This window comes from Cherax quadricarinatus, chromosome 49, assembly GCF_038502225.1.
Source record: "Cherax quadricarinatus isolate ZL_2023a chromosome 49, ASM3850222v1, whole genome shotgun sequence".
Taxonomy (NCBI): domain Eukaryota; kingdom Metazoa; phylum Arthropoda; class Malacostraca; order Decapoda; family Parastacidae; genus Cherax; species Cherax quadricarinatus.
This window is the reverse complement of record NC_091340.1, coordinates 24013131-24028722: the sequence shown is the minus strand read 5'-3', so window position 1 is coordinate 24028722 and position 15592 is coordinate 24013131. Positions and strand designations below refer to the sequence as shown.

Genomic DNA, 15592 nt, shown 5'->3' with positions numbered 1-15592 from the left:
CTGCCTCGGTGGGAAACTGCCGATTTGTTAAAAAAACTAGTAATGATAGTAATATTAATCTGGAGAATGGAAGGTAAGAGATAACAAGAGAGAATAACCATAATGGAAGTGAAAGTATCGGCAGAAGTGTCTGTGAGGAATGAAGGTCTTCCAGATAGTTGCTGGAGGTTGAAGAGCCTACAACAGAAGGTAACTAATTGTTTATTGACAATGAATGTAAATTGTAAGAGAACTGTAGTACCCAGTGAGGCTATTGTTTGGTGCGAAATGTGTCTATAAAATTGGAAATTGAGTGGATGCGATATTTACCAACAGAAAAGTATTGATTCACGATAATAAAGTGTAAACTGTTTTAGAACGATGTGTAGAGTTAATATAATGTAGAGAAGATGTGTTTAAACAGTTATTACAGGAAAAATGGTTGGAAAACGACGTTTGGAAAAGTGCGAGTGAGGTTGATGAGATCCTTTTGTTAAATAAATGAATGGAACAGAATAACTTGATAAAACTATAAATCTGATGTCGGTAGATGATGTAGGGAGACAGCGAGGAAGGGTTGGAAGCTGTGCATCAATATATGAGAATGAGAGATAAGATTAAAACACACGAGGCAATGGGATTTAAAGTGCTTTCGGACTTTTAATAAGTTAATATCTATTGTACCAGGAAAACTGTGCTAGTCCCTCGTGAGTTTTGAGGATGGGCAAAGAAAGAAGAATACTTTGCGGATGTTGAGTTTCTGTGGGTTAACATGATGTCTGTAACATCTTGAAAAGACAGCAAGAGAAAGTAACTGTGAGTGCATTTACTTTTGCCGATCTGTTTACATCTTCATCACCTCCACCATCTCTTCTTTCATTGAAAAGTATCATTAAGGGACAAGTCAGTTCCCCTGTATTTTAATATCTTATTGTCCTCATAGATTTGTTAAGTTATACCATGAATTAAGGAAAGATCCTGGACTTCACCTTACGAAAGCAAAGTAAATGTGATAGTAATTATGGACGAGGTAGATTATAGGGGAAAAATGAACATGATATTAGGAAACAGGGAAACTCATGCGCCTCTTAATGTTTCGCCATGCGTTGTTGTCAGTAGCAACACACTGTAAATGAAATGTGATAGGTTATTAACGTAGATTCAAACTGACAATGGTGGCAGTGGTGAGGGTAGTGGCACTACGATCACTGTTTACACAGTGGTGGCAGTGGTGAGGGTAGTGGCACTACGATCACTGTTTACACAGTGGTGGCAGTGGTGAGGGTAGTGGCACTACGATCACTGTTTACACACCACGTTCCCATTTTCTATACAAACACAACTTCGTATTTTATATTTCACTTCATTACCAAATTGAACTGAGTGACGTTATGAGCCCGTCTCAGTAGCAAGTTAGAAGGTGGAACAAGACAAGTTAGATGGTGGAACAAGACAAGTTAGATGGTGGAACAAGACAAGTTAGATGGTGGAACAAGACAAGTTAGATGGTGGAACAAGACAAGTTAGATGGTGGAACAAGACAAGTTAGATGGTGGAACAAGACAAGTTAGATGGTGGAACAAGACAAGTTAGATGGTGGAACAAGACAAGTTAGATGGTGGAACAAGACAAGTTAGATGGTGGAACAAGACAACAATAACAAAAGGAAGCATTTCATTGTCAAGACGTTTCAACACAAGAGACTTTTCATCACTTGGTACAGCGTCTTGGAAGTGAAATATTCTAATGAATTGTTTTCTCCCACCACCATCTGTCTGCTGAGTCTCACTCTAGCCAGGCTAACAGCATACTATCAGCGGAACTCAGAGACTAAAGCTTTTTAAAACTCTCTCTCTCTCTCTCTCTCTCTCTCTCTCTCTCTCTCTCTCTCTCTCTCTCTCTCTCTCTCTCTCTCTCTCTCTCTCTCTCTCTCTCTCTCTCTCTCTCTCGCTCTCTCTCGCTCTCTCTCGCTCTCTCTCGCTCTCTCTCGCTCTCTCTCGCTCTCTCGCTCTCTCTCGCTCTCTCTCGCTCTCTCTCTCTCTCTCTCTCTCTCTCTCTCTCTCTCTCTCTCTCTCTCTCTCTCTCTATCTCTCTCTCTCTCTCTCTCTCTCTCTCTCTCTCTCTCTCTCTCTCTCTCTCTCTCTCTCTCTCTCTCTCTCTCTCTCTCTCTCTCTCTCTCTCTCTCTCTCTCTCTCGCTCTCTGTCGCTCTCTCTCGCTCTCTCTCGCTCTCTCTCTCTCTCCTCTCTCTCTCCTCTCACTCTCTCTCCTCTCTCTCTCTCTCTCAACTCTCTCTCTCTCTCCTCTCTCTCTCTCTCTCTCTCTCTCTCTCTCTCTCTCTCTCTCTCTCTCTCTCTCTCTCTCTCTCTCTCTCTCTCTCTCAGATCTCTTACACGCTGGCTTAATATCAGAACAGTTAGGCTTCCAGCTACTCGAGTTCCTAGTTAGTTCTGAAAGTTCTAAGAGAGAACAGAATGATACTTAGACAAGCAGACTCATTTCTTGTTAACTTGATTCACTAATATCCCACTAGAGCAATGAGGTGCTGAGTCAGTGAGGTGCTGAGCCAGTGAGGTGCTGAGGCAGTGAGGTGCTGAGCCAGTGAGGTGCTGCGCCAGTGAGGTGCTGAGCCAGTGAGGTGCTGAGCCAGTGAGGTCCTGAGCCAGTGAGGTGCTGAGCCAGTGAGGTCCTGAGCCAGTGAGATCCTCAGCCAGTGAGGTGCTGAGCCAGTGAGGGCCTGAGCCAGTGAGGTGCTGAGCCAGTGAGATCCTGAGCCAATGAGGTGCTGAGCCAGGAGGTCCTGAGCCAGTGAGATCCTGAGCCAGTGAGGTCCTGAGCCAGTGAGGTCCTGAGCCAGTGAGGTGCTGAGCCAGTGAGGTCCTGAGCCAGTGAGGTGCTGAGCCAGTGAGATCCTGAGCCAGTGAGGTGCTGAGCCAGTGAGGTGCTGAGCCAGTGAGATCCTGAGCCAGTGAGGTGCTGAGCCAGTGAGATCCTGAGCCAGTGAGATGCTGAGCCAGTGAGATCGTGAGCCAGTGAGGTGCTGAGCCAGTGAGGTCCTGAGCCAGTGAGATCCTGAGCCAGTGAGGTGCTGAGCCAGTGAGGTCCTGAGCCTGTGAGGTCCTGAGCCAGTGAGGTGCTGAGCCAGTGAGGTCCTGAGCCAGTGAGATCCTGAGCCAGTGAGGTGCTGAGCCAGTGAGATGCTGAGCCAGTGAGGTCCTGAGCCAGTGAGATCCTGAGCCAGTGAGGTCCTGAGCCAGTGAGGTGCTGAGCCAGTGAGGTCCTGAGCCAGTGAGATCCTGAGCCAGTGAGGTCCTGAGCCAGTGAGGTGCTGAGCCAGTGAGGTCCTGAGCCAGTGAGATCCTGAGCCAGTGAGATCCTGAGCCAGTGAGGTGCTGAGCCAGTGAGGTCCTGAGCCAGTGAGGTGCTGAGCCAGTGAGGTCCTGAGCCAGTGAGGTGCTGAGCCAGTGAGGTGCTGAGCCAGTGAGGTGCTGAGCCAGTGAGGTGCTGAGCCAGTGAGGTGCTGAGCCAGTGAGGTGCTGAGCCAGTGAGGTGCTGAGCCAGTGAGATCCTGAGCCAGTGAGATCCTGAGCCAGTGAGGTGCTGAGCCAGTGAGGTGCTGAGCCAGTGAGGTGCTGAGCCAGTGAGGTCCTGAGCCAGTGAGGTGCTGAGCCAGTGAGATCCTGAGCCAGTGAGGTGCTGAGCCAGTGAGGTGCTGAGCCAGTGAGGTCCTGAGTCAGTGAGGTGCTGAGCCAGTGAGGTGCTGAGCCGGTGGGAATCAGGTGTGGATAGTCTCCTTCAGCTCTCCTTCAGCACTTTTAAATGTCCCTTAAAGTTTGTAATTCTGCTGGAATTTGGAAATTAACTTATGAAGAAGTCATGAAAGTTAATTCAGTTTCCACCAAGACTGTCAGGCAACCCAGTGTGTGTGTGTGTGTGTGTGTGTGTGTGTGTGTGTGTGTGTGTGTGTGTGTGTGTGTGTGTGTGTGTACGAGTGTAAAACGTTAGCTTATATCAGCCACCTGTAGTCGAGAATATCCGTGTAGAATCACGATATTTAAGGCAATCCGGAGAATTCATAAATATATTGGGTATAAGATGACGAATTGGGTTCAAGATATCGTAAAGGCATCTAGTTTAAACAATCCTAAGTTATTATTATATAATGAAAGCTTATCATGCTTTACAATAGCCGATTTTAAGATATTTCATTCCAGGTAATTCGGACTATGGACTATAATCCTGGTTGAGAAAAGCTTCAATTAACTTGATATACTTGAACATCAATGAAATATAATATTTTCGCAAAATCCAGACACTGTCGTGTTGTTAATGTAATCGAGTGTAAATGAAACATGACGGAACATGTACGCTGACTCAGACAATGTTGGATAAGCAGTGAGTTCTTTTGTGTTTGTTGCAATATTTGTTTCTGGCACTGTATGTGATGTTTTTAATATTGTACAGTTGTTAGTGAATAGCATTGTTAGCGGTGCACTGGAAGACCCCAACATTGTTAGCGGTGCACTGGAAGACCCGACATTGTTAGCGGTGCACTGGAAGACCCCAACATTGTTAGCAGTTGTTAGCACTGGAAGAGCCCCAACACTTGTTAGCGGTGCGCTGGAAGACCCCAACATTGTTAGCGGTGCACTGGACCCGACATTGTTAGCGGTGCACTGGAGACCCCAACATTGTTAGCGGTGCACTGGAAGACCCCAAGCACTTGTTAGCGGTGCACTGGAAGACCCGACATTGTTAGCGGTGCACTGGAAGACCCCAACATTGTTAGCGGTGCACTGGAAGACCCCAACATTGTTAGCGGTGCACTGGAAGACCCCAACATTGTTAGCGGTGCACTGGAAGACCCCAACATTGTTAGCGGTGTACTGGAAGACCCCCAACATTGTTAGCGGTGCACTGGAAGACCCCAACATTGTTAGCGGTGCACTGGAAGACCCCAACACTGTTAGCAGTACACTGGAAGACCCCAACATTGTTAGCGGTGCACTGGAAGACCCCAACATTGTTAGCAGTACACTGGAAGACCCCAACATTGTTAGCGGTGCACTGGAAGATCCCAACATTGTTAGCGGTGCACTGGAAGACCCCCAACATTGTTAGCGGTGCACTGGAAGACCCCAACATTGTTAGCGGTGCACTGGAAGACCCCAGCATTGTTAGCGGTGCACTGGAAGACCCCAACATTGTTAGCGGTGCACTGGAAGACCCCCAACATTGTTAGCGGTGCACTGGAAGACCCCAACATTGTTAGCGGTGCACTGGAAGACCCCAACATTGTTAGCGGTGCACTGGAAGACCCCCAACATTGTTAGCTGTGCACTGGAAGACCCCCAACATTGTTAGCGGTGCACTGGAAGACCCCAACATTGTAAATGGTACACTAACAAACTCCAACACTGTCAGTGGTTCACTGACAAACTGCAACCCACCTGACGCCGTCAGATCTGTGTCACGTCTAACCAAGTGTCAGTTACCCCGGTATTGTTGATGGCACTCAGGCTGCCCCCACCTCAACCTGTCCTGGATACCTCCTCAGCGATGGCCAAAAGTAGTTTTTAAGAGAATTTTTTTTTGTTTTAAATGCTAGATTTGTCTTTCATAGAATTTGTCTGTGAGGAGACTGTGACCCTGTGACCAACTGTGTCTATGAGAAGACTATGACCCTGTGACCAACTGTGTCTATGAGGAGACTATGACCCTGTGACCAACTGTGTCTATGAGGAGACTATGACCCTGTGACCAACTCTAAAATATAATTTAATATGAAAAATTTGTTCTATGACATTCCCACAGACAAGTCGTAGTTATATATTCCATCCCAAGTCTTGAGGTATCATCTCTGGAGTCGTCAGTTCAGAGTTAAGGAAAGTATTCCCACATACAGACGAAGAATTCAATCCTACGTAAATTTTCGTGGGGAAAAAATAATGCGAGGTGTACTAATATTTTTTTTATCATGTATCAAGAACACTACAGGAGCTTTAGGCGCTGAGAACGACAGTCATGTTACATAAACTACTTACATGAGAGAACTAACAACGCTGAGAACGACAGTCATGTTACATAAACTACTTACATGAGAGAACTAACAACGCTGAGAACGACAGTCATGTTACATAAACTACTTACATGAGAGAACTGACAACGCTGAGAACGACAGTCATGTTACATAAACTACTTACATGAGAGAACTGACAACGCTGAGAACGACAGTCATGTTACATAAACTACTTACATGAGAGAACTAACAACGCTGAGAACGACAGTCATGTTACATAAACTACTTACATGAGAGAACTAACAACGCTGAGAACGACAGTCATGTTACATAAACTACTTACATGAGAGAACTAACAACGCTGAGAACGACAGTCATGTTACATAAACTACTTACATGAGAGAACTGACAACGCTGAGAACGACAGTCATGTTACATAAACTACTTACATGAGAGAACTAACAACGCTGAGAACGACAGTCATGTTACATAAACTACTTACATGAGAGAACTAACAACGCTGAGAACGACAGTCATGTTACATAAACTACTTACATGAGAGAACTAACAACGCTGAGAACGACAGTCATGTTACATAAACTACTTACATGAGAGAACTAACAACGCTGAGAACGACAGTCATGTTACATAAACTACTTACATGAGAGAACTAACAACGCTGAGAACGACAGTCATGTTACATAAACTACTTACATGAGAGAACTGACAACGCTGAGAACGACAGTCATGTTACATAAACTACTTACATGAGAGAACTGACAACGCTGAGAACGACAGTCATGTTACATAAACTACTTACATGAGAGAACTAACAACGCTGAGAACGACAGTCATGTTACATAAACTACTTACATGAGAGAACTAACAACGCTGAGAACGACAGTCATGTTACATAAACTACTTACATGAGAGAACTAACAACGCTGAGAACGACAGTCATGTTACATAAACTACTTACATGAGAGAACTAACAACGCTGAGAACGACAGTCATGTTACATAAACTACTTACATGAGAGAACTGACAACGCTGAGAACGACAGTCATGTTACATAAACTACTTACATGAGAGAACTGACAACGCTGAGAACGACAGTCATGTTACATAAACTACTTACATGAGAGAACTAACAACGCTGAGAACGACAGTCATGTTACATAAACTACTTACATGAGAGAACTAACAACGCTGAGAACGACAGTCATGTTACATAAACTACTTACATGAGAGAACTAACAACGCTGAGAACGACAGTCATGTTACATAAACTACTTACATGAGAGAACTAACAACGCTGAGAACGACAGTCATGTTACATAAACTACTTACATGAGAGAACTAACAACGCTGAGAACGACAGTCATGTTACATAAACTACTTACATGAGAGAACTGACAACGCTGAGAACGACAGTCATGTTACATAAACTACTTACATGAGAGAACTAACAACGCTGAGAACGACAGTCATGTTACATAAACTACTTACATGAGAGAACTAACAACGCTGAGAACGACAGTCATGTTACATAAACTACTTACATGAGAGAACTAACAACGCTGAGAACGACAGTCATGTTACATAAACTACTTACATGAGAGAACTGACAACGCTGAGAACGACAGTCATGTTACATAAACTACTTACATGAGAGAACTAACAACGCTGAGAACGACAGTCATGTTACATAAACTACTTACATGAGAGAACTAACAACGCTGAGAACGACAGTCATGTTACATAAACTACTTACATGAGAGAACTAACAACGCTGAGAACGACAGTCATGTTACATAAACTACTTACATGAGAGAACTAACAACGCTGAGAACGACAGTCATGTTACATAAACTACTTACATGAGAGAACTAACAACGCTGAGAACGACAGTCATGTTACATAAACTACTTACATGAGAGAACTAACAACGCTGAGAACGACAGTCATGTTACATAAACTACTTACATGAGAGAACTAACAACGCTGAGAACGACAGTCATGTTACATAAACTACTTACATGAGAGAACTGACATCGCTGAGAACGACAGTCATGTTACATAAACTACTTACATGAGAGAACTGACATCGCTGAGAACGACAGTCATGTTACATAAACTACTTACATGAGAGAACTAACAACGCTGAGAACGACAGTCATGTTACATAAACTACTTACATGAGAGAACTAACAACGCTGAGAACGACAGTCATGTTACATAAACTACTTACATGAGAGAACTAACAACGCTGAGAACGACAGTCATGTTACATAAACTACTTACATGAGAGAACTAACAACGCTGAGAACGACAGTCATGTTACATAAACTACTTACATGAGAGAACTAACAACGCTGAGAACGACAGTCATGTTACATAAACTACTTACATGAGAGAACTGACATCGCTGAGAACGACAGTCATGTTACATAAACTACTTACATGAGAGAACTGACATCGCTGAGAACGACAGTCATGTTACATAAACTACTTACATGAGAGAACTCACAACGCTGAGAACGACAGTCATGTTACATAAACTACTTACATGAGAGAACTAACAACGCTGAGAACGACAGTCATGTTACATAAACTACTTACATGAGAGAACTAACAACGCTGAGAACGACAGTCATGTTACATAAACTACTTACATGAGAGAACTAACAACGCTGAGAACGACAGTCATGTTACATAAACTACTTACATGAGAGAACTAACAACGCTGAGAACGACAGTCATGTTACATAAACTACTTACATGAGAGAACTGACATCGCTGAGAACGACAGTCATGTTACATAAACTACTTACATGAGAGAACTAACAACGCTGAGAACGACAGTCATGTTACATAAACTACTTACATGAGAGAACTAACAACGCTGAGAACGACAGTCATGTTACATAAACTACTTACATGAGAGAACTAACAACGCTGAGAACGACAGTCATGTTACATAAACTACTTACATGAGAGAACTAACAACGCTGAGAACGACAGTCATGTTACATAAACTACTTACATGAGAGAACTAACAACGCTGAGAACGACAGTCATGTTACATAAACTACTTACATGAGAGAACTGACAACACTGAGAACGACAGTCATGTTACATAAACTACTTACATGAGAGAACTAACAACGCTGAGAACGACAGTCACATTATATAAACTACTTACTTATGTAACAGCGATATAAGTTCACTGACGACACAAGAGCAGGTTGAAAAATATAATTGTTGAGGTAGGAGGAAGCTTCTGCTTCAGGAAAGGTCGTTGTTACAGCGGTCGTAAAAGTTATTGATGTTCCCTGAACACAAATGTTACGTCCTCTGGCAAGAAAACAACTTCTCAACGTGTAAGTAAACTCAATACTACAGGATTTTAGAAACTTTCTCGACTTTTATTCAAATTTGATTTACGTTTAGCATGAAATCAACAGTCACAGATCATTCCTTAGCATTAGTAAAGTGTGATATATACTTTATGATTACTAGTTACTGAGGAAAAATTGATATATATATATATATATATATATATATATATATATATATATATATATATATATATATATATATATATATATATATATATATATATATACATATATATATATATATATATATATATATATATATATATATATATATATATATATATATATATATATATATATATATATATGTCGTGCCGAATAGGTAAATTTCTAGTAATATCAAAAAGGTGGTGAAAGGAGTTGTGTGTAGCACTGGGAAGCATCAAGCTTCCAGGAATCATACAGCCGTTAAGGAAGGAGAGATAATTAATCAGAATTTAACAAGGGCGGGAAAGGAGCTTCCCAATATTATAAATAATACAGACCAGAGACCATAACATATCAGCCGGACATGGTCACCACAAAACTCTCTCAAGAGAAGTCATATTATTGGATATTAATTGCAAATAGTGATTTTCTGCTCATGTGTGGAATAATGTATCAGGTATCCCACTACTGTTATAGGCACCTGTGTAGCTACACCAATCATGTGTGGAGTAATGTATCAGGTATCCCACTACTGTTATAGGCACCTGTGTAGCTACACCAATCATGTGTGGTGTAATGTATCAGGTATCCCACTACTGTTATAGGCACCAGGGATAATGTATCAGGTGGCATACTTCTGTTATAGATACTGGTCTCTCCATAACGGACAGTGAACACATATATGAAGTAATGCACCACGTATCCCTCTACTGTTAGAGGCAACAGTCTCGCTACAACAGTAGTGAACAGTAATGTATCGCGTGTTTTAATACAGTCAGTAAACACAAACTGTTAACATAACAAGTGATTACTTCCAGTTTTTTTATTTAGAATATTACAAAGGGAGACTTAATTAACTTTCTTCAAGGTTACAAGTGAAGTAAACTGTGAACTTCTCCCCTCCCCGTGTTACTGCTGCAGGTGGGTGAGGGGAGGGGTGAGGGGAGGGGTGACGGGAGGGGTGACGGGAGGGGTGACGGGAGGGGTGACGGGAGGGGTCTGCAGGAGGGGTGAGGGGAGGAGCGACGGGAGGGGTCTGCAGGAGGGGTGAGGGATAGAGGGATACTGGGGAAGGGATGACAGCTGGGTCGGGGGCACTTACGAGTTTATGTACGTGCCCAACATCCTGAGTGCAAGGTTTTAACACGGTATAAGGTTTTTAACACGGTATAAGGTTTTTAACACGGTATAAGGTTTTTAACACGGTATAAGGTTTTTAACACGGTATAAGGTTTTTAACACGGTATAAGGTTTTTAACACGGTATAAGGTTTTTAACACGGTATAAGGTTTTTAACACGGTATAAGGTTTTTAACACGGTATAAGGTTTTTAACACGGTATAAGGTTTTTTAACACGGGATAAGGTTTTTAACAGGGAATAAGGTTTTTAACACGGTATAAAGTTTTTAACACGGTAAAGGGTTTTAACACGGTATAAGGTTATTAATACGGAATAAGGTTTTTAACATGGTATAAGGTTTTTAACACGGTATAAGGTTTTTAACACGGTATCTAACTCACCAAATGCTGTTTCAGGCAAACTGGCTCAGTAGTCCACTAAATATCTGAGGAAGAGAAAACAGAGAGCAAGTGTCAGTAGCACCAGGTTAAAATAATAACAGATCAACGAACAGGTTCCTCAAGGTTTAGCATTGGGACCAATACTGTTCTTGATGAATAATATATACGACTTACCAGAGAGAATTGACTTTTATAAATCATTTTGTTACGGTTGACACAAAGCTAATGGGAATATTTCTGTCGGAGGAACATAAAGATAGAGGCTACAGAAGATTTTAACAGGTTGCAAGGATGGTCAAAACTAGCGACTGGAAGTCAATCCCAGCAAAATGCAAGGTCGTGAACAATTGAAGTTAAGAAACTGTCATAGATGGAATTGCAAAGATCAGACGAAAAAAAAATAGGAGAATTTAACATTGGTTTTCACCTTGAAGGTACACACAGATCATCACCTTGAAGGTACACACAGATCATCACCTTGAAGGTACACACAGATCATCACCTTCAAGGTACACACAGATCATCACCTTGAAGGTACACACAGATCATCACCTTCAAGGTACACACAGATCATCACCTTCAAGGTACACACAGATCATCACCTTCAAGGTACACACAGATCATAACCTTCAAGGTACACACAGATCATAACCTTCAAGGTACACACAGATCATAACCTTCAAGGTACACACAGATCATCACCTTCAAGGTACACACAGATCATAACCTTCAAGGTACACACAGATCATAACCTTCAAGGTACACACAGATCATCACCTTCAAGGTACACACAGATCATAACCTTCAAGGTACACACAGATCATCACCTTCAAGGTACACACAGATCATCACCTTCAAGGTACACACAGATCATCACCTTCAAGGTTCACACAGATCATCACCTTCAAGGTACACACAGATCATCACCTTCAAGGTACACACAGATCATCACCTTCAAGGTACACACAGATCATCACCTTCAAGGTACACACAGATCATCACCTTCAAGGTACACACAGATCATCACCTTCAAGGTACACACAGATCATCACCTTCAAGGTACACACAGATCATCACCTTCAAGGTACACACAGATCATCACCTTCAAGGTACACACAGATCATCACCTTCAAGGTACACACAGATCATCACCTTCAAGGTACACATAGATCATAACCTTCAAGGTACACACAGATCATCACCTTCAAGGTACACACAGATCATCACCTTCAAGGTACACACAGATCATCACTTTCAAGGTACACACAGATCATCACCTTCAAGGTACACACAGATCATCACCTTCAAGGTACACATAGATCATCACCTTCAAGGTACACACAGATCATCACCTTCAAGGTACCAAGGTGCGATGTGTAAGGTTTGTAAACATTACAGATGATTTATGAATGTAAAGAAAAGTTAACTTTTAAAGAGTACACACAAGTTAGACTTTGCTCAGAGTATGTTAGACCTGCCTGCAACTCTCCTCTGGTTAGTACATAAAGGAACTTGACAAGGTACAGAGAGTGGCAAGCAGACTGGTTCATTAACTAAGGAAGGAGTAGTATGATTAGAGCGTAAAGGAGATGAACCAACCAACATTGGACGAGATTAAAATCAGGGGAATCATAATTACAACGTGAAAGATACAAGCACTGAGAAGGTACATAAGGAGACACTGTTTTAAACAGGGAAAATAGAATTAAGAGAGCAAGAATGAGGTGTTGGCAAGTCTTTTTCAGTCTTAGGTAGTAAGACTGGGTAATATAGTGCAAGACTTAGTCCTAACATATCTTACAAGCTGGGAAGCGGTGCAAGAGCCTAAGGTTCGACCCCTGAACCCGCCACTCGGTGAGTACACCCAGCTCAGTGTACTTACACATATATTTACGCACACGATATTTTATGCACTCATAAATTTATGTATGTTAAAAGTTCCATATACGTACACAACATGAAGTGATCAAAGAGTTGTATGTACACGAAAGGATCTGTCTACTGTAGGTACGCAAACAACTGTGCATGTAAACACTTTAATGTCTGCAATAGTTTGGCGTACACAAACAGCTCTCTATACGCACACACCTTTCTATCCGCACACAGCTCTCTATACGCACACAGCTTTCTATACGCACACAGCTCTCTATACGCACACAGCTCTCTATACGCACACAGCTCTCTATACGCACACAGCTTTCTATACGCACACAGCTCTCTATACGCACACAGCTCTCTATACGCACACAGCTCTCTATACGCACACAGCTCTCTATACGCACACAGCTCTCTATACGCACACAGCTCTCTATACGCACACAGCTTTCTATACGCACACAGCTCTTTATTCTCAATAACATCCCGCGAGTTATGAACAGAACTTCAAGAAAACTGGTCTCTGTGTGACGCCCCAGTGACTGGTCTCTGTGTTACGCCTCAGTGACTGGTCTCTGTGTGACGCCCCAGTGACTGGTCTCTGTGTGACGCCCCAGTGACTGGTCTCTGTGTGACGCCTCAGTGACTGGTCTCTGTGTGACGCCCCAGTGACTGGTCTCTGTGTGACGCCTCAGTGACTGGTCTCTGTGTGACGCCCCAGTGACTGGTCTCTGTGTGACGCCCCAGTGACTGGTCTCTGTGTGACGCCCCAGTGACTGGTCTCTGTGTGACGCCCCAGTGACTGGTCTCTGTGTGACGCCCCAGTGACTGGTCTCTGTGTGACGCCCCAGTGACTGGTCTCTGTGTGACGCCCCAGTGACTGGTCTCTGTGTGACGCCCCAGTGACTGGTCTCTGTGTGACGCCCCAGTGACTGGTCTCTGTGTGACGCCCCAGTGACTGGTCTCTGTGTGACGCCCCAGTGACTGGTCTCTGTGTGACGCCCCAGTGACTGGTCTCTGTGTTACGCCCCAGTGACTGGTCTCTGTGTGACGCCCCAGTGACTGGTCTCTGTGTGACGCCCCAGTGACTGGTCTCTGTGTGACGCCCCAGTGACTGGTCTCTGTGTGACGCCCCAGTGACTGGTCTCTGTGTGACGCCCCAGTGACTGGTCTCTGTGTGACGCCCCAGTGACTGGTCTCTGTGTGACGCCCCAGTGACTGGTCTCTGTGTGACGCCCCAGTGACTGGTCTCTGTGTGACGCCCCAGTGACTGGTCTCTGTGTGACGCCCCAGTGACTGGTCTCTGTGTGACGCCCCAGTGACTGGTCTCTGTGTGACGCCCCAGTGACTGGTCTCTGTGTGACGCCCCAGTGACTGGTCTCTGTGTGACGCCCCAGTGACTGGTCTCTGTGTGACGCCCCAGTGACTGGTCTCTGTGTGACGCCCCAGTGACTGGTCTCTGTGTGACGCCCCAGTGACTGGTCTCTGTGTTACGCCCCAGTGACTGGTCTCTGTGTGACGCCCCAGTGACTGGTCTCTGTGTGACGCCCCAGTGACTGGTCTCTGTGTGACGCCCCAGTGACTGGTCTCTGTGTGACGCCCCAGTGACTGGTCTCTGTGTGACGCCCCAGTGACTGGTCTCTGTGTGACGCCCCAGTGACTGGTCTCTGTGTGACGCCCCAGTGACTGGTCTCTGTGTTACGCCCCAGTGACTGGTCTCTGTGTGACGCCCCAGTGACTGGTCTCTGTGTGACGCCCCAGTGACTGGTCTCTGTGTGACGCCCCAGTGACTGGTCTCTGTGTGACGCCCCAGTGACTGGTCTCTGTGTGACGCCCCAGTGACTGGTCTCTGTGTTACGCCCCAGACCTACTGCTTATACTAGTGACTGGTCTGTGTGACGCCCCAGACCTACTGCTTATACCAGTGACTGGTCTCAGTGTGACGCCCCAGACCTACTGCTTATACCAGTGACTGGTCTGTGTGTGACGCCCCAGACCTACTGCTTGTACCAGTGACTGGTCTGTGTGACGCCCCAGACCTACTGCTTATACCAGTGACTGGTCTGTGTGACGCCCCAGACATACTGTTTATACCAGTGACTGGTCTGTGTGACGCCCCAGACCTACTGCTTATACCAGTGACTGGTCTGAGTGTGACGCCCCAGACCTACTGCTTATACCAGTGACTGGTCTGTGTGACGCCCCAGACCTACTGTTTATACCAGTGACTGGTCTGAGTGTGACGCCCCAGACCTACTGCTCATTGCAGTGACTGGCCTGAGTGTGACGCCCCAGAAATACTGCTTGTAACAGTGACTGGTCTGAGTGTGACGCACCAGAAATACTGCTTATAACAGTGACTGGTCTGAGTGTGACGCACCAGAACTACTGTTCATACCAGTGATTGGTCTGAGTGTGACGCCCCAGAAATACTGCTTATAACAGTGACTGGTCTGAGTGTGACGCACCAGTCCTACTGCTCATACCAGTGACTGGTCTGAGTGTGACGCACCAGAACTACTGCTCATACCAGTGACTGGTCTGAGTGTGACGCACCAGAACTACTGCTCATACCAGTGACTGGTCTGAGTGTGACGCACCAGAACTACTGCTCATACCAGCGACTGGTCTGTGTGACGCTCCAGACCTAC

The 15592-nt window shown here is 44.5% G+C and overlaps 1 long non-coding RNA gene across 1 annotated transcript in view; it reads right to left on the bottom strand.

Annotated features, from left to right (window-relative positions):
* Positions 1-15592, bottom strand: part of LOC138854096 (uncharacterized) — a 418790-nt gene that overhangs the window by 175838 nt on the left and 227360 nt on the right. Inside the window, exon 2 of the long non-coding RNA XR_011393295.1 lies at positions 11067-11110. This is a non-coding gene — a long non-coding RNA (uncharacterized lncRNA). The remainder of the gene's footprint in view (positions 1-11066; positions 11111-15592) is intronic.